Source organism: Sabethes cyaneus, chromosome 1, assembly GCF_943734655.1.
Source record: "Sabethes cyaneus chromosome 1, idSabCyanKW18_F2, whole genome shotgun sequence".
NCBI classification, from domain to species: Eukaryota; Metazoa; Arthropoda; class Insecta; order Diptera; family Culicidae; genus Sabethes; species Sabethes cyaneus.
The window spans coordinates 111730399-111755849 of record NC_071353.1 but is presented as its reverse complement, the minus strand read 5'-3'; the positions used below and the strand labels follow the sequence as shown (position 1 = coordinate 111755849).

Genomic DNA, 25451 nt, shown 5'->3' with positions numbered 1-25451 from the left:
TTCCCAGTCAACATTTTTCGCACCAAACGCTCCTCTGCTTGTTTTGTCGCCTAGGTCGATGCCGAATATTCCGATCCGTATTTGCTTGAATTTCCATATTATTTGGCTGTCATCAACGCGATGCGTTGCAAGTGTTGCAAGTATCACCGGATGACGGATGACAAAAAAGTGGGGAAATGGCCTAATAAATAGTGCTAAGGAACTAAGGAAGGAAGGGCTTCTAAGGAAGAGGAACAATTCTTTTTGCGTGTCGTGTGTGGCATCCCTAATCTGCCAGAGAGCTGAGAAAAACGTATAGCTATCGATGGAAAATACTTTGCATAAAATAGAGCTTTTCATTTTAATACTGTAAACATGTGTTTTCTTCACAAAAAATCCGATTTCCTCGTTGTACACTTGGTATGTAATTAGGTTTAAGTCCTCAAGAATTACCATTTGCTCGCCTATGCTTCTTAGATTCATGGTTTCATAATACGAAAATCCACGTTTGCGTTCCAGGCATCCCAAGTAACAATGTGAGTTTTATTACACTCTTATTGCGGTTTTCATGCCTAATTTTGGTCATAAAATCCATCATAAGAGTGTTACAAAACCCACATTGTTGCTTGGGATGGGTGGAATTGAAAATCAAAACAGGATTTTTATGTACTTTACAACTACTAAGCCAAAGAAGTAATTCAAAGTAAGTAACTTGCCACTAAATTTATTATTGTAACGATGAATTAACCAACCGGTTTTTAATCATTTGCATTTTTGCAACTTCTGAAGCGTACATTAAATACGGTGTCGATTCACACACGAAAATCTACGGGTTTTATCGCCAAAACGTATCATGTGCTATCAAAATGATCGAACTTTTTTCGATTGTTTAAGCATAGGAAAATCAACTCTCATTAGATTAGTTGACATTTGCATCAATGTACGAAACTACAAACCCGGTTGCCCGGTATAACCGACACTTCTTGTTTTTGATCTGTGATACTGTTTGGTTCCTGTGCTCTAAAATTAGAACATACATCGCATTCTACGGTTGCATCAGATGTGCAGTAACAGTATGCATTTCACCGTTGAAATTCGAATTATCAGCATAAAACAGAAACAACAAAAGCGGAAAGGCGTCCCAAACAATTTGTTGCGCGAAGAACGCGTTCGAACGGTTGCGTCGTTCTTCGGGTCGTCCTGAGATCGTTCGCCTTAGAACGGTCGAAACGAAAATAGTTCTGTGCGCGGTGGCGTCTTGCTCTATTTGGAACAGCTTCTGTTGTGTTCAACCTTTTTGGCAACTGATACTGATTTGTTATTGTTTTTTTCTCTCTTCATCTATTTACAGACAACCCATGCATTTAAAGAGACAACCGGCATTAAAGATAAGGTAACACTTTAGAATGTTATTATTTTTATGTGTAATTTGCTTTTTAAAAAGTGCAATTGGCGTTGGCGAAGTGAGTGTTTACATAAGAACCAAAACCGGAAAACATCAACAACTTCTTTAACCGCGAATATGCACATCTAAGTTTAGATTTTGTCAATCGTTAAAATAAGTTTCTTTTTCAACATTTATCCAACTTTCCATGCGAACGTGATAGAATGCATAGTTTGTTACAGGACTTAAACCTGTGTGAGTAGGGGTCTGTTCAACCAAACACGACATGCTGCATCTCTGCATTATATATGAACCATTCCCTTAACTTTGACTAGTTGTTGAGAGAAATGTCATTTGTGGTGACGTTGATGACTTTTTCTTTCGCTTGTTCGTCGCAATCCCTCAATGCTACCGACCGGCAACCCACTAGCAAGCGGAAAAAGTTGACATTCTTTCCTTCTTTAGCGGTATGAAAACTCATTTTCCAATCGTTAGTCATCATTATGGTTGCTTTGAATTGCCTGCTGACGTTTATGATTTGCTTAAGGAAAAAAAAATCTGGAAAAAAAACCGGACAAAGAATGATGAATAAACAGCTGGAATTTGGCACACTTTATCTTCTCTAGTTTAAGCTACCATTCATCGAATAAATTTAACTTCAATGGTAGCCTAATGAACGCATCTTAAGATTTGATTATCAAAGCTTATTTGAGATTCTCTCGAGTGACCCGACGACCCGTCAGCTAACAAACCGCAATTGTAACTTTGTGGTGTCGCTACAATTGCAAACAGTTGACCTCAAGCAATAGCCATCTGCTCGCTTTCTAGTGACGATTTAATGGGCCCTTCCTCTTGTGGACGATGTTTACACTCAATCCTTCTTCGAAAATCGGCCTCTGAAGCTGAAAATAACCTCTCCGGGCCGAGACAACACCGCCGGGTCGCGCCAGGATGGCAGACTGGATAATCCCCATAATGACAGCTGCGTAAAGAAACGAATCTTTCACAGCCGAAAGTCCGTCCGTATATACTTGGTTGGAACTTGGGAATTATCCTAGCGTTGTGTTGTTCATCACGTCCTTTAGTTACGGCCTGGGCCGAATTTTAACTTTTAAGATTTTCCTCTTTTTTCTATTCTCACCCTCCCACGACGTACGCGACACGACGATGCTGCGCTATCGTGTGTGGGTGGAAATGAGAAGATGAAAGTCAATTCGGCTAATTCCCGAAAAGTGGGCTGATGAGTAATGACCAAAATTTATCACTCATTCTGTTACGGGATAAGCTGCGCTCTAGAGAGCAGTGAACCGTTGCAATGTCGGTAGGTACATGTTACAGCGCGCAACCGAGTCTCTTACGTGCACGCCAGGTTCGTAAATTTTCCACAGTAATCCATACTTTCCAGTGACTGATAAATTGAGACTGTAATCGGAGGGCTGAATATTAGTTTGCTTTCTCTGGTATGAAAAAAAAAAATACTTCAGCTCAGTGTCAGGTAGCAGCAAACTGAGTTAATAAAGATGGAAAAATAGAACACTATTTATCAGATTTCTCGTCATCAACTCAGGGTTAGCTTCCTGTGCTGTATTATCACAGGTGCTTTTCTGATTCCATATGTCTACCTACATGCGGATGTAGTTTTCCATTTACGTAAAACTTGCTGTCGTCACGTGGCAAGGTTTCATTTATTTGAACATTACACGTCGCTGAAAGATTTGTTGCTTTTTTTTGAAAATATTAACACTTGTGGCATCATAAAATAGGTTGAACACGATAAACTATGCTCTTTATCGTTTCTTAAATTTGCTATTCTAACATCTTACTAATTTCCATTTTGTGTTTTAATTACTTTGCAGCACCGGACTTAACATTCATGCATATGTAACTATCACAGCGAATATTATTTAAGATAAATTAAACCAAACTTCCGCTTTGGTGTTTCATACGTGTTTCGCTTAAATTAGAACTTTTTCTTATATGGATTTTCATGGTAAACTTTCGGCTTAGTCAGCTCTTCGTATCGTGTTTCGTTGAAGTAGTCTTCTACCTTCGCAAGAACATTATTCCTTTGCTAGCCTTAATTACAACAATAAATTCTTGTTTTGGGCAGCTCACGGTGGTGCGGTGTCGCATTGAAGTTTCAGGCATCTTATAAGATTTGTGAGTTCAATTTTCATGCGTCACTTGCTGAAAACCGTTGCAAGAAATGAAAACACTATTGGACCTGGTTACCCCCGAATTCGAGCTCCCTAATAGTTCTAACCACAAGTGTGTCCAAACATCAACAAAAGCTGGGGCACCCGATATTTCAGAAGAATGTTTCGGCCCTGAACAACGAAGTACCGTGAACGTATCATATTCTGCGCAGTTAAGACATTTGTATGATTCTTCCGCTATTCTAAGTATTCTAGATTTAAATTAACAACGTGGATAGCAGCAATGTGTAGTGCTACGGTCTATATGGGAAAATATGGGAATTATAAGTCGACCAACAATTGAGTAAATTTTTCGTTTTGTAAACTTATCCACGGTGCCTAATTCTGCGCATTTTCTTGCCCATGTTCCTAATTCTGCACATGTTTACTCCTAATCCTGCGCACCCAAAAAGTGAAAATAAATACTCCTGCCATGCTGTTTATGTCTTTATATGCTGAAAGCACACCAAAAAATCCGACATTAGCCTTTACCATAGTTAAATCCATGATCCGGCCTTCTTGTGCTGTCCGGGTGGCAAAGGAATATTGTTATCATTTTGATTGCTTCATTTTAAATATTTTATTCTCGATAACGTGAGGGGGAATTCATTCGGGTTTTCTGCATACTGAACAGTACACTTTAGACTAATACCAAAAATTGTGTTTTCATACAGATACCACTGCTCCATTCTCTGACAGCTCCTTGAGGTTGGACATTAAAAAAAATAGAAGACATGGTTTCATGAATTGGCGCACATGGGTTCGGACCCCGAGACACAGCACAGGATCCAATTAATGGAAGTTAAAGATTCTACTTGAATTTTCATGCCTCCATACCTCAGCCATTTTAGGTGAGGTTCCGTATTCTTTCGCGCTTTCTTCGTAGGATACATTCCTGCGCAGAATTTGGAACATGAATGAAAAATCTGTGCCTAAATCTGCGCATTATTGCATCACATTTTTCTAAGGAAAGCAATGCATGCAATCACTCTTTTTGTCTAAAACATGACTTAAACTAATTATTCTTTCTAATTATGCTGGGTAATTTGATCATTGCAAAGAATTTCGATCATAAATTTGTTAACTTTCTCGCAGGACAATCTTAGCGTTGGTGCTAACGACGATGTTTTCTGCCATATAAAATACTTTCAGTTTCACGTTAAATTATTTCGCTCTCAAATATTATGGCCCATTTGTGAATAATGGCGTAATATTCAACAGACATTTATAAAAAAATAACGCAATGATCATAGTTATGCACAATGTTAAAAAATACTTATATAAACAAAAATGCGCAGAATTAGGGCCGGTCACGGTAATCGCAGGTTGGCGAATATATTATTGCTTATCACAAAAATATCGGCCGATTATCATATCTAATCTTGCACTAACGCAGCCAATTCTTGAAGGCATCCTGGAAAATGACGATTACTTGAATCAATCGTTTTTCTAATCAACGGCCAGGCCAACTGCGCAGCATGTACCGTAGAGAGAATTCCAAGGAATTAAATGGAACCAGAAAAATACCTAATTCTATTCAACTTCTTGAAATCAAGGGAAAGGAAGAAAGCGTGGACCTCCCGTACCAACCGCTTCCCATATACATAGATGATTTATTTACAGTCGTTGGGAGTATCACAGGCTATACAGGTTAAGTGATACTCCGGACCCTCAGGGATAAACTAATGGCATTTAGACCAGAAGCCAGGCTGAAATTGGCCAAGGATATAGCGCCTTATTTCGCTTTCCGAAAATAGATTAGTTTGCCAAAAATATTAGTTTAAATCATATAATACTTGAAAATAAAGTCGGGTGGATTAATGGTTACCTAAAACTACATTTGTAAGGTTAGGAACTGAAAACCGCACGACCCTGCACCTCCTAGCTTGGCTACTCAATTATACAAATTGAAGTATTTCCAAGTATGGCCACGTGGAGGCGCTATGTAGGGGCTTGGGATGGCTAGAGTTATGTTGGGCGCTTTTTCCTAGTTGCCTTCCTCATTTCATATCCATATCACAAAAATAGAACTAGAACTAGAAATTAGAGTTGGAGTTGAACTGGAAGTCGGGCTTGACGTAGGTTTAATACCCTATGACTTAGACTTGAATTTGGATGAAAATGGATTTGAAACTTTACTTTATATTGAACTAAAAATTGAACTTAAACCTGGACTTGAAATTGGACTTACATTAAGAGTAATTTGGATTGGCACTTTTATTTGGAATCGAACGTGAAATTAGATGTGAAGGAGAATTTGAAGTTATTTTTTAAACTAGACTGGAAATTTTATTTGAAATGTTGAAATTGGATTGCTAGCCAGATAGAGTCAGTCCCTACTAGCAGGGTTGTTACAAAGTTGTTGTGGTAACCGAAATATGACTAATTTCAGTCGTAATCCGGTTGCTACAACTAAATCGACCTAAAGTGTGCTACTTGGGGTAGGATCGTTACACTTGAACCGTAATTTTCCTGTACTCAGACAGCCGTCGCAGCCAGAAGTCTGCCGAGAAAGAAGGGTAATGTCTAATGACGGTTTAAGCCCAAGACTGTGCTTTATATTTGAAACAAGCTGACCCGACAAACTTCTTATTGCCAAAAACGAAACTGTGCTGTATATAAATCCCCCGCGGTGGTCGGCGCTTTCGACGGCAGGTCACTGACAACACTCGCGGCCTGCGACAGTCTCGCCCTGAATCATGGTTTCTGGTGGCCTTGTTATTGAATAATGTTCTATGTTAGTTTTTATGCTACGCAAAAATTTCTGTCTCATTTGTATGAGAGTCCGCCCTCACTACCATAGGGGGGAGGGGTCTTAAACCATCATAAAATAAATTCAAGCCTCTAAAATCCCCCACATGCCAAGTTTGGTTCTATTTGCTTGTTTAATTCTTGAGTTATGCCGAAATTTGTGTTTCATTTGTATGGACCCACCCCCTCTTAGAGGAGGGAGTGGTCTCAGTACACCATTGGAAAAATTTTTGGCTCCAAAAACACCCACATGCCAAATTTGGTTCCATTTGCTTGATTAGTTCTCGAGTTATGAGGAAATTTGTATTTCATTTGTATGGAAGCCTCCCCTCTTAAAAGGAAGAGGGGTCATAATTCCCGATCGGTTCAGTAGTTTTAGATTCTATAAGGAACATACGGACAGACAGACAGAAATTCATTTTTATAGACATTTATAGACATTTTATAGACATAGATTTGTATGGGAGCCCCCCTCTTAGTGGGGGGGGGGAGTTATTTTCCTTTTTCAATTTTTTTCTCTTGTTTTTCATTCGTTTATTGTTTTTTCTTCGTTTCTCGTCTTTTCATTTCTTTTTCTCCCTTTTCTCGTTTCCAATTTTTGTCTTTTTCTAAGTCTTTATCTCCTCTCTTTCACATTCCTTCGTCTTCGGTTGATCCGGTTTTTCCCCTTTTGATAAACCTTTTGATCGTCTTTTCTGCTACGTTTAATCTGTTTTGCCTCTCTTTTTCCCCTTTTCCTCTTTTGTCTTGCTTCCTTCTTCCTTCATTTATCGTTTCTTGAGTGCATTTGCTGTTTTTGTATCTTTGTTATTTCTTTTCTGTCCCATTTTCCCGTTTTCCATCTCTCGCTGTTTTCAATACGAACTCTTTACTATTTCCCTCGTTTCCTCAATCAGCTTTCTCACTGATCTCTCTCTCTCTCTCTCTCGTTTTTATTAGTTTCACTTAACTTCTGTCCCATATTCCATTTCTTGTCCTGAGACCTGCTTGTCTGATTTTGCCTCTCCCAAGTCATGTTTTCCCTCTGTCTTCAATCTCGTCTTTTGTTATTTTCTGTTACTTTTCGACTTTTTTCTTTTTTACTGTCCCAGTTGTTAAGTCCTATTCTAGCTTGTTTTTTTTCATCTGTTCCATTCTTCCTCCTGCCTCCTTTTTTGTCACGTTCTGTTTTTTTCTGTCCATTTTATCCTTAGTTTTGTACTCGTTTGCTTAGTTTTCATAGTTTTTCCTCTTTTTTCTCATTTTTCTTTTTTCCTGTTCTGTTCTTCATTGAGAGCAAATCGGAGGTACGCTATGTATCGCTAACGCTATGTAACTCAATGAGGTGCAACTACTTTTCTTTTGCTCCTCGCCTTGGATGCAATGTGGTATGATTGGTTTGAGTCTTTGCTTAATGTGGGAGTGTTACTATGAAAATATATGTTGCCCCTCGTTTTGGCTACAGACAAGGCTCTTATATATATGGATGTTTGCTCTACGTTGTTTGGTTTATGAGATATCTCCAGTCGTTGTATTTTCGAGATTTTCGAGATAAACCAGTCGTTGTATTTTCGAATCTCGCCTGGGCGGTGCTAGGTCAGTATGATATAGCCCCGTATTTGTACTTTACTCTAATTATTCGGTCGCAAAGTCTGTCGATGAAGAAGGATCAAGAAGGGCCTATCTCATCTTGGATGGCACACGACCGCTCCGCTTTCGCTCCGAACTGGCCGTGAACGGGGAAATTTATAGTACGAAGTGCCTGCCGCAAGTTGCGTCGTTCATCAAAAAATACCATAAGGGCGAAGACGCGGTGTTGAAGGAGATGGAGCGACTGAATATCGAAGTCGGCGAACCCGTCCAACGTCCCTCAGCTGCGTCCCATCGAGAATTTCTGGGCAAACCTGAAGCGTAAGATCTACTCCAACAATTTTGTCACGAAAACTGAGAGGGAATTGATAAATAAAACGAAGGAAGAACTCTAAAACATGCCTACACGAATGTTTTCGTCCGCCATGGCGAATGTTACGATTAACTGTCTGAAGGCCGCGGCGGCGTAAGTAAGCTAATATAATTACCTTCCATGGGAAATTTATCAAACTCAATTAGCTGTCTTAGTTTTTTTTTATCACCATCCAAAAAAGTATTTTTCTTAACATGGTCGCATGGCGACGCTCGAGTGTTACAGTTTTGAGCTCCATAACAGCTGGGATGTAATGTGCATAACAGAGTGTGCTAGTTTGCAAGTACAATGCGGCTGATGATGTTTTTGAAAGGTTTTTCTTCTACATATGAGTCATCCGTTTATTCAGGTATAAGGTGTTACAATACATTCGAAATTGAAGTCTTGCACGAAAACATCGTACAGAAATATATCGTTTTGTACACAAATGATCCCCAAAATAAGGGATATTTCCTAAAATGCGTCCTAGAATGAAGGGAAATTCTAGCTATTTCGACCTTCTAATTACTGGATTTTGTTTACTTTCATGTTTATTCATTAATAATCGAACGCTTTTTCTTAAAGAAGTGTTTATATCCAACAAATGACACTTGTACTTGTGCATACACTATGAAAAATAAGATATGTTTCCAACTGACTTCCTGTTGAGGCACTGAGGCTGAATCAATGCATTGTCGCAAATTTTCTCTCAATGCCCTGTAGAAGTAGAAATCTGGCTCATTCTTAGAAGCCATACTGCATGTGTACTGGCAAACGTGCCAATCTTGGAAAGATGCCAAATTAGTTATTTATTATCGCTCCCACCCAGTCAGGTGTTTCGCTTGATTGGAAATTAAGCAGTGCTTCCGAGCGTACTCTAATTAAAGCTTGATGGAAAATATCGCCATCCATTATGCACGTATGCATCGGCATCGGCTGCGAGGAGCCGTCGTTTGTGGCTGGGCTGGTAATCGGAAACCTCCCGGTCACGGGCAGCGGACGAGATCCAGCCAAGAAGGAAGAAGTACTCGAAAATTTTGCTGTGCTCTTCATTTACGCCGATGGTAATTTCTCAATCCATTCCGTACCCACCGTCCGACCGAGTACGAGTACGAGCGCGACGACAACGATGGTGGTAAGGAACGAGCAGGAAAACGACCAACGGACCACTTCGTCGACTGGAGTGCCGCACTTCGAGGAAGTCAGAAAAAACAACACTATCATTTGTTATGACATATTTTCTAGACGTGGCTTCACATCACGCGGAGCTTGGGACAGACACTTTAAGGTCGTCGTGCCGTGCCGCATCTGGGTGACAACAGATCCATCCGTGGGTCGAAGAAAGTGCGTGTTTTTTTTTTTTTGCTCGCAGCTAGCTCTTTCCACTAATGTTCAGCGCAAAATTTATAGGTCCGCTCGTTTTTTTACCATATATGGATGTACGTAATCATAAATTAATCATCGTTTAATTGGATCCTTCTGTTGGTTACTATACCGTAAAGTCAGACGCTTTGGCAGTTAGGTTGCCAGCACTAATGATGTGAATCTATAGTGGATTTTTTTTTCCGTTGCTCTACTGTGTGCACTGGTCGGGGGATTGGTCGTCCCTGCTACGCTACGGGTCGATTATTTTCGTTCGCATTCATAGTGCGTGGCGTGGAGGTTTTTAGTTTCACAGTTTACTTTTTGTGGAAATTAATCGTCGGCAGGAGAGTGTTCAGTTTTAAAGGTAGTTTGTCATGATAATATATAGGCTGAGTACTAACTACCAGGACTGGGGGAAAACTAGCTCGCTAGGATGCCATAGGATTTTTGGGTTTAATTGGGAGAATAAATTAGTGTGCTCATCCGCAGCTGGTTATTGCCCTAATGTGGTTTTTAAATTTTCCACCTAATCTAGCGGTCCACTAATTAAGTTGAGAACTTAGAATACAAAATATAGTGAAATAATACAGCATGAAGTTGTTCATATTGTTATACTGTCTGTTGGGTCTTAAGATGCACTTCTGTGCCAGTCCACACGCTCTGAATGAGGGAGCCTTGAAAGGCGGTGTACCTACCTGACGCTACTCGGTCGGACTTGGTGCAAACGTCAAACCGTCTGGTGGTGTTGCAGCCAGCGCGTGCGCACTTGTAAATTATAGATGTTCTTCGTCGTAGATGGTGCGTAGAACGAGCCACCACTTGATGCAACATTCTTGCAACAGGTGGCAAGGGAGAGTAGGAAAAAAACAAGCTACATTTACTCACGCACATTTTGCATTACGCGATCCCGAACCTCCACCGACCTACCGACCGACGGAGCGCAGAGGAAAAACGCCGCGTCTCAGCGCAGCGCTGCGCTGCGGGTGCTCACGTCGGTAATAAATTGATAACTTCTTACGTAACATGACTACCATGATAGTTTTCAGAATTTACCGTGAAAGCCCCGAGTAAACGTTCATCTTTTTGATGAACGAACAAAGAAATGGGTAGAAATAATGCTGAAACAATTGAGCCACTCCATCGTGGATAAATAAACACTGGAACATATAAAAAATGAAGAGTTTTTCCGTCCTTAATTCTTGAAAACACAAAAAAAAACAAATGTATCTGTAAGCTGCCTTCCGAATCAGTAGGTTTTATTACGAACCTATAGAGGTTCCAGTAAATCAGAAAGGTTACAAAAACCCCAATAAGAGCGTAATAAAACTTGTTACCAAGTGTTATGTGACATATGTAAATTCAGCAAAAAACTAAATTAATAAAAAAAATTACTAACATTAATAAAAAACTACAAGGTATCCAGCTCTAAGGGTTGTACGAAAGGGTGACGTAGGATTATATCAGATCATTAGATCAAAGACTAATGTAAACTGCATTTCTTGCATATTATAAGAATCTATGAGTGCCATTGTTTAAGTGAATGTTTAAAAGAGAACAGTGGAATATTCAGGTTCAATTTTTCATTGAATGCAATGGAGGCTTTGAACATTCGTGGACGAGGGTTCATAAGTAAGTACAACGCCTGCAACCATTGAGACTTAGAGATTTCTTTTCAACATCACTTGTGTGCATCATAAAGGTTGAAATAGTAACGAATGACCAGTCCACAGATTATTGTATTAAATATTATTATGCGTAGCTTCAATAACCTTACTTTAACTCGTTTGTGACCTTTAAAAGGGCTATTGGTTACAAATAACATTAAAGCCAAAGCACGTTCATCGCAAATATAACGTGTTATGAGGAAATTAATGTTTCCTTCATATAGGAGCCCCCTCTTACGCCTTCGCACAAAAATTGCTCTCTTACCCCCTCTATACAATTGCTGGTCATTTTATCTATCCAACGACATATAAATTGTTCCGTTTCGTTCAGTAGTTTAGTAGTTAGGGTATGTTGCTGCTTCGTCGTAATTGCCTATTCCCGTCCTATCCAACACAAAATATTAAAAATATCAGCATTTTTATGACACACAATGCAAAACTAGTTTTTCCCTAATATTTTCATTTGTTGTCTATCATACGCGATCAATTAAAGTGAGCTATTTAAATGATTTTTATCATTAATGAAGTTCTACCAGCCAAATTTCCTACGTTTTTTTCGTGCGAAGAAGTAGAAAATGTCGCCTAATCGTTTTAATTTCCGTCATTCATAAATGAAAATAACTCACACAAAGCATTGTCGTGATTCTACAGCCAGGAAAGCTTGCCTGACTTGCAGAAATTTTGCAGAATAGCATTCGTCATGCCGCCCTACACAAATACATGCGCGTTAGCTTCGTAAACATTGGTGTGATTTTTGGTTTGGACGATGAAAAATTTTGATAGACGGATTTTGAAACGGTACGACGAATTTAAGAAATAAAGTGAGTTGCGTAGTTTCAATAATATGCTTCAATAATCGCTTTTCAGTGATTTCAAAGTGCACGGATCGGAAGGTAAGTGTGTTTTAGTTAAATCAGCGCAAGAACTTTTGGAGTATTCATTAAATCCATCCAACAAATGATGAAAATTAGAATGGCTTTACTTACTACGACGGGAATTAGAAATAAACCCTATTACCGGCCAGAAACCTTTCATTCAGACGTTGCACTTCTATTTTCGTTTTCACAAAGTGCTACCCAGTCCCAGTATCCACCTTTTCGCGCACTTAATGGCGGCAAGTGGGTACACTTTTCGACAATGTTTATTTGCTTTTGGGAACTCCGTTCACGTACGGTTGAAAGTTCTACGTCAACAATCAAGGCTGGATATATCAACTTGACGCGAAAAAGGTTGTCAAAGTTGCATGCTAACGTTTTCCGAAAGTTTTACCCACTAGCCGCCATTACGCACGGGTAAAGGTGGATAGTAAACAAAGATGTAGTCCTACGTCAAAAAATATAATCAGTATAATGCCTTGAGACAATACACATTGGGCAAACCTTTAGCGATGCGGAAATTAAATTAGTAGCGATGCGGAATAGAATTAGCCGAATGTGCTGTCTAAAGGATAACTGACTGAAATCCTTCACCTTAATGACACGATGCATTTCAGTACCATGGAGGTTATAATTAAAAATCGCAGGTTGACGAATTCTGGCTACAGAAATAATGGAGCGTTTCTCAGAATTCACGAGTATGCAGTAGAGATGGTCGGGTCTCGGGTTCTCAGACCCGAAACCCGAAAAAAATCCGAACCCGTCGGGTTCGGGCTTGACGCTTTTACCAGGTGTCGGGCTCGGGTCGGGTTCGGGTTTGGCAAAAAAAAATATTCGGGTTCGGGCTTAGCGAGAAAAATAAGTCCGGGTTTCGGGTTTGGGTAATGAGAAATCGAACCATCTCCACATTCAGTTCTTGTAAAGGTATTATTTTAACATAATAAAATAAGCAGTACTTTAATGATATTTAGTAGTAGTTTAGATATCAGCTACACTGGACTGATTGTTTTTTAGACGCTTTAGTGTTTTCAGATTTAGATCGAGTTTATTCCAAAAGTTATATATTCCAGAATTCGCCAGAATTCGTTAGTTGAATCATGTCATAACTAAGCCCAAACTAGTGATTGGGTGGACTGACAGAAGACTAGAATTGTCTGCTATCATAAATTATTGGTTTCTATTCCGATTTCCAAAAAGTTTCGTGCCTCAGAATAGTTGTAAGTTTAGCTGTGTTTAACACTAAACATACCGTGAAGCAGAGCTGCCATAAATACAGATATTATGCACGCACAAATTTGTGACCCATCAATTATTTCAGTTGCTGTGATTTCTGGCTCTACTAATGATACGGTGACGGTGTACAAACTGAAAGCCGAGCGTGACGGAGGCGTATGAATCACGAGCTGCAGGCAGAGCTTAGAGCGATTCTCATCGTACATCTGGCGAAAGTCAGACGCTTTCAGTCTGATGTAGATTGCCTCCGCCATCGCAAAGTTCCTGGCTATGATATCAAAATCATCTGCTAAGGCTAGGAGTTGGCTACCCTTGGTGAAAATCGTCCCTCTGGTTTCGAAGTCACTCTTTTTATCCATTCCTCCGGTAGCTTTCTATGCACCCAAATCTGGGAAATAGCCCAGTTTAGGGTCGTTGCCTGCGTTTCTCGGCTATGCTTGTAAAGCCCCAACCGTCTCCGAGGTTTAAAGCATCTAACTCCTCGGAAGAAAGCGCTACTTCACCCAGTATTCGCGCGTAGTTCCCGGCAGATTGCGGGTCATCTAGCTGTCTGATGTTCAACCGAGGAGGACGGCTTTCACGTGTGGGCGGATCACCAGGCCTTTAAAAGCTCCGAAGTTTATACACCGTTGGTCGTTATCGCTCGTGTCGGTGTACAAGCTATTGGATCCTGTCACCGGTCTATACATTTCTTCCCTACTGACCTGGGCGTTCATTTCCCCGATGACGATCTTGTTGTCGTGGCGTGGCGTGGTGAGCAGTGGTTATACGTTACCTCGAGCCTCGCGTAGAACGCTTCCTTCTCGTCGTCGGGTGTACCTTCGTGCGTGCAGTGCACGTTGATGATGCTATAATTGAAGAAACGGCCCTTTATTCTCAACCAGCAACACCAACAACGCAAAGATATCCACCGGCGCAAGTAGGTAAAAACTACTTCACTGAAACACTCACTGGGTAATGCTTCGTTATCCATTTTACTCCACAATCGCCCTTCTAGCTGCATAAAGCACAGGGGAGGTGGGTTGATTTTTCCAACAGTAGCAAACGCACAGTAAAGCTAAAGTAAAAACAGGTTAAAGGTCACACATTGGTAATAAGAGATGTGATCCTGGAGCTTCCGGTCAAACAGCGACTTGTGTCGCCTTAACGACATTGTATTGTAGTATAATTCAGCTCCGAAAATATTTTGGAGATTCTATTTCTTGACACGTCAAAATGTGTGAAAAAACTCCACAAGTACAGTGAGATAAATATGAATTTTTTTGCGACAAGGGAATTGAACGACTCGTACCACTTACCATACATTGTATGGTCCATTCTATCGGGGTTCAGCCTGTGCGGAGTTCTACTTGGGCGCACCCAGTTGGACACTTATTCTGATAAAGATGCAGCACGAGCCAGCTTAAATATAAACAAACGTCGATTATTACGGGTAAAAGCCGTTGGTATTAAACAGAACACACTCGAGGTTGGAACTCTAAGCTAGAAGACGACCGCCGCTCTAAACCGCAGCTTGCTGGCTTGCTTGCTCAAACGGATAGGTAGCTGGAAGCTTTTATGGGCTCCGAAGCATTCATTAAAATGTAAAAGCTTTGCTGCTAGCTGCTCCCCCGTATCCCGCCAGACAGATTACCATGACCAGACACTTGTTTCTTACTATTCTACCTCTCGCGAGGAGCTGAAACGGACCAATAGAGGAGTAATAATTGCGATAATTAATTAATTTCTCCCCTGAGGCTACTTATCGAAAGAGAAAACCTTACGCGCCCAAACAATGGATGGGGCGGCGCGGTGGGTCACTGGTGGCTACTGTCGGAAGAAGAAGAAATAACAACAATCCCTACAAGAGGAGCCCGCGTTCGCTTCACCTGGCGCGCCCGGGACATGCCAGGGAATGGGTTAAAGGAGAGCTGAGCCGAAGAATTCGTAACAAGATCATTTCCGATGTCTAATTAGGGATCGACGGCGGCTTGGTCTGCGTCTTCCTATGGTTCGGTTCGGTTCGAGCACGAGCTCGCAGGTGTTGCACAGTAAACTACTGCCTTTGCTTCTTTCTCGACTGGTTCGTTCCGGACACCATCGACGACGCGCTAATGATGATGGCACGCAATCGACCCGGCCTCATCCATACGGTTCACCGCATCGGAAAACCGCGGTAGACAACCGAACCACGGCGGTTCCGCCACACCCTTCATTGATAGTCGGTCGGATCGCCGGTTGTCCATTTCTACACCACCTTCATCACCCGGAGGAGGATGAACCTTCGGACTGCCAGACAAGCGCGCGGATAACAACCTAAGAAACCCATTAGCACCATCACCAATAGATGCAGTTGCCGTGCGGAACACCCTTGTGCAGCGAGTCACGTCACGTTACAAAACCGGTGTGTGGTTTATTGCCTTTTAAATGCAGTTTCGTGCGAACCATGAACCACCGTGCAAATGGTGGTGTGATGCATGCGCTGCATAATGTGTGCATTTTCGTACTACTTTTATGGTTCGCTGTTAGAAGTGTTAATTTTTGGAGAATCATTTTTCAGGCCGACCATCATTTCCCGCTTCCGAAAACCGAGAACCGAGTCGGTTAACTTCGGCGTCAATAAAACTACAATAAAAGCACGATTTTTACTACACACATGCCGTTACTACATGTATGATGCCGTTTTTCGCTCATTGCCTTGCTTGTAATTTATGGAAAAATGTTTCCATCGTCTACGAGTTAGTCAAAAAGGCCGACCAGAGCTGGTATCAGGATGCCAATAGGGGTAATTATTGTTGTTAAAATTCTTTAAACTGTAGCAGAAAGACGGTACGACATGGCATATTGTAAAATTTGTTTTAAACTATTTTAGTATACTACTTTGATTATCAGATTTTTTAAATTTGAAATCGAGTGATACAGTGGATGAAACGCATTTCTGTCACATGATTTCAGTCATAAATCGGTTACGATTGTTCTCGATAACATTATAAAAGGCTAAAACCTTCTCATAAGTGTGATTGGTTTAACTGTTATGCCCCTATTAAGCACCGTCTTCCGTGAATAGATATTGCTTACATATGAAACCACAGTAAACATAGAGCCGTACATTATAGCCCAACAGACGACGGTGGTTCAGCTTGATGGTCTTAAGTCTACCAAATCGCCCTCAAATTGAGGATAATCTAAAAGGGTGGCCAACCCGAATGACTATCGAAACAAACGAAATTACTTTGAGGTGCACGGGAAAGAAAAAAATCATAACAAAAGACTCCGGCTGTGGTGTGATAACTTCGGCCGCGTAAACGTGACAGCATCCCAATCCACCGGATCAACGCCGGCTGGCGGAATGCTGTAAGATAAGCTGCATCGGGTTGCCAATAAAGTCATAAAAAAAACATAAACATAAACTTTCACTTGGTGTAGCGCAGCGTCAGGCGTCAGAATGAAAGAAAGAACGGGAATGAAAGTTACAATTGCTCGCTCGCTCTCGCCTCTCGGTCTCGCTCGCCTCGCAGCGCAAACCAGGAACTGTCAGCGTAGATTGAAGCGACGCATTTTTTCCCGTTCGTGTTTGATCTCCGCAACCCTGAACCCAGTGTGTCGGTCGAGCAGCACCCGATGATTACACATTTACAACTGCCTAATCGGCTAATATACATATGAACATGTTTCAAAGATAAGAGCGTTTGGGCGGCAACGGCGAGAGACTTGCGATCTGACAAAATTAACAGCTGCCCCTAGCGATAACCGTATGCTCGTCCTTGAACCGTTACTCTTATTCAAAAAAAAAAAAATTAAATAAAAAAATGGACAGATTATTTATTAGCATGCTAAGCGAGAATGCGATACAGCAGTGCGAGTGGTCAAGAGGACCCGATCCCATTCATTCATTCTTTCATTTGCATATTGTGCGGAATAGTGATGAGAGCGTTTTTCTTTCATGAATGATTTTTTATGATCACTCGTTTTACGTCGTCGGTTTCACTTCGAGTCGAGTGTGTGTCGGACGGACGCTTTTTTGTCTGTCTAATCGTTCCGTTTTGCTGCTGCTGCTCGTTGCCTTGGGTGTTTAGTCTGCTCGCGGATAAGCAATCGGTGATCCAAGGAGACCCTCTAATCCGAGCGATAAGCGATGCGTGCTTCTTAGCTAATTTATAACGCGGAAAAATCCGACCATGTCATTACTACTGGTTTTAACCCGTATGGAACATACTGGAATTTTTTTTACACTCATCCTGTGCGTCAATAGCATTTCTTTGCAGGGGAGCACGAATCTGTGTTTAGCTTTTTTTGTGTTTATTACGATTATTCCTTGCGAAACATTACACAATTAACATTCACATCATTTTCAGTTCTTCATTTTTCACATTAAGCATACCTGAAGAAAATGTACGAAAGAATATCAAAATATACTGGAAACCGTTTTCCTGATGTTTTCGAAAAGAGATATGATCGACATTATGATTATGTCGCAGTTTTTGTATGCTATCTGCACTGCCCATCGTTGCATAGTTGATGTAACAACCAACACCATAATTGTTGAGAAAACGCATTTTTACCGTGGAAGACGTTCAAAACCATATAGGGTAAAGAACTAGTTTTAAGCAGTCTAAGCGGGTCACTGATTGTTTTACCTTATTACATGCGATGGGTTGACTAAGTAGGGGATATCAGCATACCAATCTTCTTGCTATCTTTAGTTCTTCAAGCTGTTACCATTGGAAGACACTATTGTTGAGCTAAACTTTTGATTTTTCGCTTTAAAAGTTGGAGCAGCGGAACTAATTATGAACAGACCGAACCCATTTTCACCCGCAAGGTGCTTTTTTAAGCAATCCTGAAATCTGATTTTTTTTACGTCCCGTTAAAAAATCCCTCGAACTTTTCCTCCTATTCAGTAAGTACGCGTTCCTATCCGCGACCTACTAATCGGCATCTGATGCGTAATCGGCATAGCGTATCGGCATAGCGAATCGGCATAGCGTATCGGCATAGATGCGTAAAATGCCATCTGTCTAAATTGTTTATCGGGGCATACACTCACCGCACCGTTCGGCAAACGGTATTCGTCGTCTATTTTATTCTCCGGTGTTCTTATGGGAAACTGCGAGTTTGACGTCTCACTCGCTGTTCATAAGGATGGTGGGAGAACAAAAGAGGTAAACATGTAGCAGTACAAACGATCCGACTCAGAACAGTGTTGTCAAAGCAAATAACATTGAAACACATCGTTGCTTCATTAAATCACTGAGAAAATCTTCGAGAATTATTGAAAAAGCTGTCTTTTGTGTTGTTTTTAATAAAGAAAAATTAATTATGAACATACATTTCTCTTGAAAGTATTGAACCATGTTTTCACCATAGGAGGTTTCAGTTAATTTCAAACTTAAAATTCTTATTTCCAGAACCGAAACAGTGTCTTGGCAACACGCTAGTTCATCAGTTGTGCTGCAGCTGCTGCTACTGGTGAACAGGTTCCGTCAATTCAGAATTTGTTTTCAGTTTTGTTAGAAAATAATAAAACTTTCGGCTAGTGACAAAGCCTTAGATAATAGAAAAAAAAAGAGTGAATAATATGGTTTTGGACAATTGAGTGCTTGACTTTTAGAGTGGTTGTAATCAGTGCTGAAAAATGTGATGTATTCGTTAGTAGCGAGGTGGCGATTGCCTTCAGCAGCTGAAAAATGTACGTTTTTGGACAACAATTTTTAATTCATCATATTTCTTGTCGGAAACCCAATAAATTGTGTTTATGTGAATCAAATGTATGGTTAAGTGATTTGTGAAGATAATCCTATCAAAGGATTTTGGAAATATGAATAAAAAAGTGCATTTTCGGCTCATTTATGTTCAACTGATTAAAATAGGTGACACTGCTTAACTCGTTCCTTACCCTAGTCTGAACTGTGAACTTTTTCAATCAAATAATCTGTCAATTTAGTAGAGATTATTAGAAAAACGAGAGCTGATGGAGTTTTATAATTCATTTTTCGTTTATTGTGCTTAAAAAATGCATACGCCAGTTTATGCGAATAAACAGATTGTTGAACGTTTATTCCTATAGCTTTGGGTAAGCTGTTTAAAAACAGGTTACTATGCTAGTTGATCATGTGAGGAGTTATGTCAACATTGAAACCATTGGCAGGGTAGCTCTATTTCCCCAAATTGCTCCAATATTTTCGAATAAACAAATATTGTTTGAGTATTGAGCACCCGAGTAAATGATTATAACAAAAAGATAACAAAAAATATCTCAATTAGATAGAAATAACAGAATTTGTTATATTTTTGATCAGACAAACTAATGAGACAATCAGAATTATTACAAATTTTGTTATTATATCAAAATTTGTTATAAAATTGATATAGAGCAATTCCAGCTCAACTAGTAATGGTTTGTCTTGACTATTTTTGATTTCGAAATTTTGCTAATACATTGAACCACGCACGGATTCATTTTCCATGAAACATATTTTTTCGTCATTAGTAACTTTTAAAAAGTGCGTATTTAGAAATAAGATTTTTTTTGAAAAATGCTATCTCGAAAACTACTTCTTTTATGAAAATGACGTCAAAGGAAAAATTGTAGTAAATTTTATGCATTTTCAGAAAAAAATACACTGAAACAAAAGCTTTGCAAATAAGGTGCTGGATGGTTTCATCTACTTTCCCGACATAGGCGCGAAAAACAAGCAATATAACTAACTTTGAGGTGAATTACATTCATACTAATATGTACTTTGCATCAATATTTATGCATTGTCCCTTAGTAATCGACAAAAGATAATGAAAGAAAACCACTATTTTCACAATTTTTTCAAAAATAAAAGTCCTCTTGGTTTTACTATCCGCTTTGAATATGACGAAGAGCATCAGCAGCACATCAGCAGATTACTCGGAGTCAAAACATCGATATCTAAGCTCTGATTCAAACTACTTGCATTGTTTTGGTGCCAGTTGAATAGCTCATGCACACGGCATAACGAATACATGCATAAATTTTTGTTAACAATTGTGTCTGTCCATGGTGGACGAAAGCAAAACTTCGTCAAGACAAAATGCAGTTTCCGTATGACGAATTGCCGCTGAACAAGAACATCTGTGCCTGTAAAAAATGTAAATTTGGAAATATTTTATCTGTCTAAATGGTTGTATATGCAAGAAGTGAGAGAATTATCTCGTGCCAAAAACTTGAGTACTTGTGGATATAATTCTTTTAAAAACTCGAAATCAAGTGTGAATCATGATTACGTATGACGAGGTGGAACCGCAACTCTACGCTGCTTTTTTGTAGAGCTAAAATAAAATTCTTCGTGTAATTTTACGCAAATTCTACGCATAATTTTGAACAAATTATGTCTCATAAACTTTTTTCTTATGTCGTTCTCAAGTTATTGCAAATGTAAAATCTAAATAATACGTATTAGAGTAGAGTATCCGAGATATATCGATCTTCACGGATTTGGACCCAATTTGGCAGATTTTTTATTTCAAGTCAGAATGTAAAAATCCTAAATTTGGTGCCGGTTGGTCCTTTCCACTATTATTGCAAGCAAGAACTATCAACATATCGCATTCTATATGTTGCATTTCACATGTTGCTAAGAAATTGTCTAATCTAAAACATACTCGATGCAGAACGCGCCGCTCCTGTCAAGTCACGTTTTGGGAACCGTATGTACTTTATTATCAGAAATTACAGAACGTATTGACAGAAGTCTTTGCTTAAATAACCTAAAGAGTTATTTTTGAACGTCATTGTTGAATTGCATATATGAGAGAAACAGTTTTTTAGTCAATGCTACAACAATGGCATATAGTAGAAACATTTATTTTATTGCTAGATGCTTGGAACTGAAATCTAAAATGAAACCTTATCTCTTTTATTCTCGGTTTATGTTTTGTTTATAAAGTTACATAGTCACAAAGTCATAGTACAAAGTCACATAGTTACTGAGAAATAGTTTCTTTTACGCATCATTTGAATGATTAAGTTCGTAGTTGTTTTTAATCTTTTCTGTAGTCAGGTCCTGCCAAAATGAGCAGAAAAGTCTATAGACACGAAAGCTGAAATATACGCGTAAGACTCATTGCAAAAAAATCTTGACGGCCTTATTTTCTTATGTATTTGATGGCACATCGTGCAACATTCTTAAAAAGGTGCAACACGGATTGAGGGGACATAGTACCTTTTGCACCATATTTTTTGCCTCATTTCAAATATTTTTTTCTCGATAACGCGCTAAACATTGCACTTTAGACAATTATTAACAATGTTGTTTTTATATGGAAACCTCTTCCTCCCACTCCTACGACTCCTTGAAAAACGCCATTCAGAAAAAACATGAATTGCGGTACCATGGATTGGCGCTCGAGGGCTTATTCGAAATGAAAAATTCCAAAACGACATGAAAGTGTATTAAATTATCTCGTGTTTGACCCATCCTTTTTTTTAAATTCGAACGCATAACAAAATGACAGACATTCAAACATAAAAATCAGATTTTTAGTCGAAAAAATTGACTTCAAACATTTCTAAAAATACATAATATGCAATATCGAAAAACGGATAAGTCAAACACTAGATAATTTTGTTAGCTTTGAAACAAAAAAAGAAGCAATAGAATTGCTCGAGCCGTTCTTGAGATATTTATGGTATCGACTTTGAAAACCTGGTTTCGAGAAAAACGGCATTGAAGTTTTTATTCGATGTGCAATCGTTCCAGACATGCGCAGTACAAATAGCTATAACTTTGTCAATTTTCGAAATTCATCCAAACGACTTCAACCACATATGCTTAAAATGTTAATCTTTCGAATGAATTAATAAAAAAAATTCAATTTTTTAGAATTGAATAAGTCTATGCTTCCTTAAACGGATTCGATTTTTTCTTCTTGATCACGACTTTGGATCGAACACCGAACGCTTTTTATCTATTTATAGTCAGCTTGAATCAAAAACTGACAACCCCGAATAAGCTATCAGCCAAATCATATAAGCATTTAATCTTCCTACATTCAAGAGCAGTTCTGGTATAGGGGATAAGACGGTTGCATTCTATGCGATATGTCATGAGTTCAATCCCGGTTGAAGGAGGAGCAATTTTTGAAAATGTATGAAAGTTTTTTTCTGTGCTATTTGTGAATGTTCTCGAAAGTAGTTGTCTATTTTTGACAATTTCGTCGAAATAAAATGTCAATATAGCAGATAAAGGCAAAGAAGTTTTTGCTATATTTTAACAAAATTATAACAAAACCTGATAGATATATTATAACAAAGTTTGGTATAATTTTGTTCTAAACATAACAAATTTTGTTATGTTTTGCTACAGCTGCATATAAGTTCTGATAGAATTTTTGATATTTTAACTACTAACGAGACCAAAATTATAACAAATCATGTTAGAAAAACCGTCGTAACAGAATATCATGATTTGTTATAATTTTGTTACGTCTGATGGGGCATATATACTACATACATTAAGAATACGTGGGACCGAAAAAGCCCAAGCAATAATGTGAGTTTTATTGTACTTTTATGTTGTTTTTCATGACCAAATTTTGGTCTTAAAAGTCATCATAAGAGAGATAATAGAATCCAAATTGTTACGTGGGAGTACATTTTGGTCATTTTGACTTTTACGTCAACTATGAATCCATGGGCGGGTGGCAGTCAACACTTCATTCCTGATAAAATAATCGGTTTTTGTTTTCATACGTTTGATGGTACCTCAGGGAAGTTATATTGGTTCTTTTATTTTTATGCGCTCTGCGCTCGATGTTCTCTATTTCTGAAATTAATCAAAACTATTTCATACAGAGAACTTAACAGACATAAACGACTAAAACTTTTAAATATTTCATTATTTTTACATTTCTGATTTTGATTCTGCAGTCTTTTCCGCTTATATTGATACTAATTTTGTAATGATCCGACCACAGGAAGTGACCGAAAAACGATCATACACATAAGCATTCCAGTGCGGCGTGGAATAACCTAGACGGAATAAAACGCCGCTCCTGAAAAACTGCGATTTTCAAACTTTATGTACCTTTTGCTCAGAAACTACACAACGTATTGGAACAAACTTTTTTTTGTTTTGTTGGTAGGAGCTTGACAAAGATTTTTATAACTTTTGAGCTTTGTAAACGAAATACAGCTTGAGAAAAACGAAAAAGAAGAAGAAAAGACCGCTGAAAAAATAAAATTTTGTCTTCTTTTTCATTTTTCTCTGGTTGTGTTTCGTTTACAAAGCTAAAAAGTTATAAAAGTCTTTGTCAAGCTCCTACCAACAAAACAAAAAAAGTTTGTTCCAATACGTTGTGTAGTTTCTGAGCAAAAGGTACATAAAGTTTGAAAATCGCAGTTTTTCAGGAGCGGCGTTTTATTCCGTCTAGGTTATTCCACGCCGCACTAGAATGCTTACGTGTATGATCGTTTTTCGGCCACTTCCCGTGGTCGGATCATTACAAAATTAGTATCAGAATAAGCGGAAAATACTGCAGAATCAAAATCTGAAATAAAAAAATAATGAAATTTTCAAAAGTTTTAGTCGTTCATGTCCGCTCTAAAATGTACATCGATGTGTATTTCGGAAATGGAGCACAAGAAACAGGTTGAACGGTTGAACTCGTAACCCAGTGGTTGTGTGCTTCCTATTAAACTCCGATCCAGGGTTTTTATCGATGTTTACTAATAAGTCTGGTGTTCCTCAAGGCAGCCATTTGGAACCAGTTCTTTTCATGCTGCTCTTTAAAGTTGCATCACTGTTGAGTACTGAATGTAGATTAGTACGTTTAATGAATGATTACCAATTATTAGTTAAGATTACCATTGAATATTGTATTGACGTAAATGATTACAAAAGTAATGTCTAATAACTAAACATTTATTCGCTTTACTGGAAACCCTTGCGCACACCCGTCTTATGGTTCCTGTTGGTGGTTTTCCCACTGTGCTGTTGTAGAGATTTTCAAACCGGGAAACCACTAATACAACCACAAATTAGCAGTCTCCATAAGCAAAGCGCACGTGCATGGGGCCATCGCTGTCCCTACGTGCGTAGGGTTTTACCAACGACATCGGCAAAAAATGTCCGATACGTGTTCAAGGCATGCATATAGTTTTCTGGATTAGTCAAAATTCAAATATTGTTTGTTCCATTAATTTTTGTTTCTTTTTTCGTTACAATTTTGTGGCTCATTATTTATGTACTAATACTAAATTCACTAAACCTGTTAAATAGTCATCCAGCCAAAAATAAGTTATGTAAGACTATGCAAGGAGTCGATGTAGAAAAAACAAGATTGAACAGATCAGAAAAAAGACGGCAAAAAACCGCATTAAAAATCCAAATCCTGAAAAAAACTCGACTAACGTCGCTTCGGTGAATTTTAGTTCGCCGTCAAATCAGCGCAGCACCACTGTGTCCGGTTTCGTCAGAGGAAGAGTGTGACAAGGGGATAGAGAGTGATGACAGAGCAACGAAAGATTCATTCATGGTTGGACCGATCAAGAGGGAGGATCGTTGTTGCCTGTTCTCGAATAAAATTGAATTTAACCAGAGGATTGGGACCACCAGTGAATATTTGTTAGTCTGTCTGGAATAATTGTATATTGCGCGAGTAGTTAAAAGGTTCGACGACGGCTTGGGACTGTTAAGCGGTTCCCTGTTGTATTCTGTTACGGCTAAATCTTCGAAAAGGGTAGCCATCTTGTAATACTAACTTTAAAGTAGGGGCTGTCCGTGATTTAACCGCTCTTGTTAAGCTAGCCCCCTGAGCTCTTGTTAAGCTAGCCAAGAAACCACTATTTTCGAATAGACATTCACCGTCGTCTAGTATTTAGTCGGCTAGGTAATCGGGGTTTGGCTACGAACTACAAAGAACCTCACCGCGTTCTCAGTAGCGTGGCGCAAAGCGGCAGGTTTTCGTATACATACAATGGTTCCAGACATTCCGTGCGGGCATATTAAGCAAGGCAGCAGATGTGCTGTTGTCCGACGAGTAATGCCATCATCACACGTGTTCATTAAGAGGGACGAACGTTTCGGAGAGAAAAGCCCGAGGTAATCTGGTTGAGCCTGAGCTCCATCAGACCAT

At 39.2% G+C, this 25451-nt stretch overlaps 1 protein-coding gene across 1 annotated transcript in view; it reads left to right on the top strand.

Annotated features, from left to right (window-relative positions):
• Positions 1 to 1328: 1328 nt before the first annotated feature.
• Positions 1329 to 25451, top strand: part of LOC128732582 (myc protein) — a 168737-nt gene continuing 144614 nt past the window's right edge. Inside the window, exon 1 of the mRNA XM_053825865.1 lies at positions 1329 to 1372. The gene's annotated coding sequence lies outside the window, so the exon portion shown is untranslated. The remainder of the gene's footprint in view (positions 1373 to 25451) is intronic.